The sequence below is a fragment of the Entelurus aequoreus genome, linkage group LG01 (assembly GCF_033978785.1).
Source record: "Entelurus aequoreus isolate RoL-2023_Sb linkage group LG01, RoL_Eaeq_v1.1, whole genome shotgun sequence".
In the NCBI taxonomy this organism is placed as follows: domain Eukaryota; kingdom Metazoa; phylum Chordata; class Actinopteri; order Syngnathiformes; family Syngnathidae; genus Entelurus; species Entelurus aequoreus.
The window spans coordinates 2,339,935-2,343,919 of record NC_084731.1 but is presented as its reverse complement, the minus strand read 5'-3'; the positions used below and the strand labels follow the sequence as shown (position 1 = coordinate 2,343,919).

At 41.0% G+C, this 3,985-nt stretch overlaps 1 protein-coding gene across 16 annotated transcripts in view; it reads left to right on the top strand.

Moving 5' to 3' along the window:
• The window catches only part of abi2b (abl-interactor 2b), a 31,885-nt gene extending 30,696 nt beyond the window's left edge, over positions 1-1,189 (top strand). For 4 of the 16 annotated variants that reach the window (XM_062042596.1, XM_062042649.1, XM_062042623.1 and 1 more), the window contains one exon: positions 1-1,188. This exon is cut by the window's left edge and continues 781 nt beyond it. The gene's annotated coding sequence lies outside the window, so the exon portion shown is untranslated. The other 12 variants (XM_062042702.1, XM_062042728.1, XM_062042631.1 and 9 more) reach the window with 4 other exon arrangements.
• Positions 1,190-3,985: the final 2,796 nt, after the last annotated feature.

The window sequence follows — 3,985 nt, the reverse complement described above, 5'->3', positions numbered from 1 at the left end:
TAATCCATGAATCTGTTCCAGATACAAGAGTGGGGGTGTTTCTTTCTTGAATTCAATACGGTTGCTCACCTTTTTTATCAAAGTGCTGTCACTCGCAACTTTCCTTGGCCTGGTGGTGGTTTCTGTGGCAGTGGTACAGCAATGTGACCATGCTTTGTTTGGGCGCTCAGGAAAACACCTTTGTTTGGAAATGTGTTTGATAACCCAGACAAAAAGCTCATTTGGCAAACAGCACACAAACCGAGGTACCGCTGTATTAGCAACTAACATTAGCGCCGCAAAGGTTTGCTCCACGCAATAACGCCACTTGTGTTGTAGTCCCCTGCAGCGGGAAGGCAGTGTTCTATGCACTTACCAGGCTTCTTCTTTGGGTGTGGCCCTCCTGAAGTGACTTAGCAGAGTGGCATGTGTCGACGTGAAGGAGGAAAAACAACGCTGTGTTAATAATTGACGTCTTAATATTTTTAGATATGACTTTTTATTTTTAATATTCAGCAAGTGATGCATTTCTGTGGTTTCCCAGACACGTGTGCCATATTGAGGGGTGTGCTTGCTTCTTGTTTGACTCCACTTTTTTTCCCCAAGTTGTTTTGAACCAAAAAGCACACACATTTGTAGTGAAATGTCGAAGAATTGATATACGAGATGTGTTCTGTCCTGCAGGCCAGATTTATTGGTTATGAAGAGAGCCGTGGTGTTGATATGGTGTGAACGCCTCAATACCTCTAATCTCAGCAGTTTTAGGGGTGTATCATCTCAAATACGCTTGACTGTGTTCGGTATTAGCGAGGCCTCAGTGCTTAAGCCAGAAACTTTATTTTCTACAAGAAAAAAAAAGAAAATAAATATGCCAGTGGGTGTGTATTTGAGTCTTGCATGCCATTGTTATCTGTGCTGTCCCAAATAACGGAAAGAGAAAGAGTTCTGACCCGCCTCATCCGAGGGGACGGTTCCAGTCCTGCTTGGAGCTCACATCCAAGGAGCTGCTTTCCAGCCTGCGGGAGGGAAGAGGGAAGAGGGAAGAGGGAAGAGGGTCTTGGCTTCTTCCTCTCATGTCAGCGGGGAAGCTGTCATAATGCCATTGTGTTGCACATTTGAAGTGGAATTGCAGAAGTATCATGTTTGTAAAAATCCAGAGAAGAAAGATAATAAAGATATAAGATTGAATTACTCGTCAGTGTGACTAACTCACATCTGCTGTTGTGGAACATTCCACCCATTTACCTCAAAATTAACATGTTCTCTAAGTCTAACAATACACACATTGAACTACTTAAAGTGTACGCTTTCTTTTTCCCCATCTTGATATTAGCATTGTCTTTTCAGATGACAATGTTGTATTGGAGACGCTTTCGGGTGTGTTCAAAATTAAATACTGGAAAAAAAATTAATGAAACCATTTAAAACTGGATCTTCAGCTCTCGCTGGATCGGTTCGCAGCCGAGTGTGAAGCGACTGGGATGAGAATCAACACCTCCAAGTCCGAGTCCATGGTTCTCGCCCGGAAAAGGGTGGAGTGCCATCTCCGGGTTGTGGAGGAGACCCTGCCCCAAGTGGAGGAGTTCAAGTACCTCGGAGTCTTGTTCACGAGTGAGGGAAGAGTGGATCGGTGCAGCGTCTTCAGTAATGCGGACGCTGTATCGATCCGTTGTGGTGAAGAAGGAGCTGAGCCGGAAGGCAAAGCTCTCAATTTACAGGTCGATCTACGTTCCCATCCTCACCTATGGTCATGAGCTCTGGGTTATGACCAAAAGGACAAGATCACGGGTACAAGCGGCCCAAATGAGTTTCCTCCGCCGGGTGGCGGGTCTCACCCTTAGAGATAGGGTGAGAAGCTCTGTCATCCGGGAGAAGATCAAAGTAAAGCCGCTGCTCCTCCACATGGAGAGGAGCCAGATGAGGTGGTTCGGGCATCTGGTCAGGATGCCACCCGAACGCCTCCCTAGGGAGGTGTTTAGGGCACGTCCAACCGGTAGGAGGCCACGGGGAAGACCCAGGACACGTTGGGAAGACTATGTCTCCCGGCTGGCCTGGGAACGCCTCGGGATCCCCCGGGAGGAGCTGGACCAAGTGGCTGGGGAGAGGGAAGTCTGGGCTTCCCTGCTTAGGCTGCTGCCCCCGCGACCCCACCTCGGATAAGCGGAAGAAGATGGATGGATGGATGGATTTAAAACTGCGTGTGAATGCTGAAGATGAACTGAAATCCTGGAATTTTTTTTAGAATTGTTGAAGTCGAGCACAAAATTCCTGAACAGGCTGAATATTTTGGAGTTGGAATCAGATGAAAAATGTGGGAATTGTGGAACTTTGAAGATTGTCCCATTGATTTCTATAGGAATTTTCCCCCAAAATTTGGGAATTTCGGGTAAAAAATTATTTTTTTAGAAAATGGTAAAAAAAAAACAAAAAAAAACTTGAATGAGTTGAAATTATTGGTGTTGAAATTTTTCAAATCGGTGGAGAAATGTTGAAGTATTAACATGTTGAATTGAGAAATGGTATTACAGAATTCATGGAATTTTGGGAAAACCGGGAATTTTTCCAGTTCAAAAAACAACTCCGTTTTTTGTCGTGATTAAGAGGAATGTTTTGACTGTGGAACGATTGAAGTGGGTTGAAAAATGTGGAAGGAGTAGTCGCCAGAAAAAAGGGTGGAAATAAGGGCTTTGGTAAAGCAGGAATTCTGGAAGATCCTGGAATTTTTAGGGAATAGGAGAGTTTAAATTTCCAGAATGGTGGAATGTGTTGAAGGTGGAATGGTTTGAATAGGTTGAAAAATGTGGAAATGGTGAAAGTTTGAAAAATGGCCAATTCATTTTGAATGGTAAAATTTGGGGAAATCTGGGAATTTTTGGATTTGTCAAGCTCGCGATTCCTGAATAGACTGAACAGTTTGAAGTTGGAATGGTTTGAATCGGGTGGAAAATGTGGAAGGTAGAGCTTGCCAAAATCTGGAAAATAATAATAATATGAAGAATAAATACATGAATTTTGGTGTATAAAAGCATGTGTGAATGTTTGACGCTGAACTCAAATGCTAATGGAATGTAGGAGGAATGCAGAAATGGTTTGAATGTTGAAAAGCTGACGCTAAACTGAAGTACTAGTGAAATGTGTAAATAGATTGAGAGCTGAAATAGAATGTTAAAATGGTTTGAGGACGTAACAAACCATTCGTCCTTTCAATTCCCAACCATTTCTTATGTTCGCTGTGTAAAAGGACAAAAAAAACAACATTCTGTGGTGCAGTTACACATAATGTCCACTAGATGGGAGTAAAAACCACTGGCAAAACAGCGCTGTAGCATCACTATTTTATTTACAGTGCTCATAAAAAACTATACAATAATAAATACAAAAGTTAAACAAATATATATTTTTTTAATTAATCACCAACATCAAGTGCCCGATTTTGGAATTATCAAAGAAAATATTGATTGATTGATTGATTGATTGATTAAGACATTTATTATGAAATTCCTGAATTTCATAATAAAATTTTCCCCAGGGATCAATAAAGTACTTTCTATTCTATTCTATTCTATTAGTAGATTGCACTGTACAGTACATATTCCATACAATTGACCACTAAATGGTAACACCCTAATAAGTTTTTACACTTGTTTAAATGTAAATCAATTCATGGTAGATGTGCAAATTCAAGTCATTAAAAGCAATTTAAATTGCTTTTAATGACTTTTCTAGTTCATGCTGTCTTTCTCACTTACAATAAAAATGACAACAAAAGTTCCAGACTGCTAATACAGTATCTTTGTGACGGGGTAAGCGTTAAATCAATAATAAATGTCTGACAATCATGGGTACTTACTTTAACTTAACACATTTCAAAATAAAATCCAAACGTGAACAAGATATAATGCCCCCTTTCACACCTATTCTTTTCAGTGTGTTACGTAAGAAAGAGAAAAAACAAAGTACTTCCTGTGAGGCAGTTGCACATAGTATCTGCTGGGTGTCAGTAAAA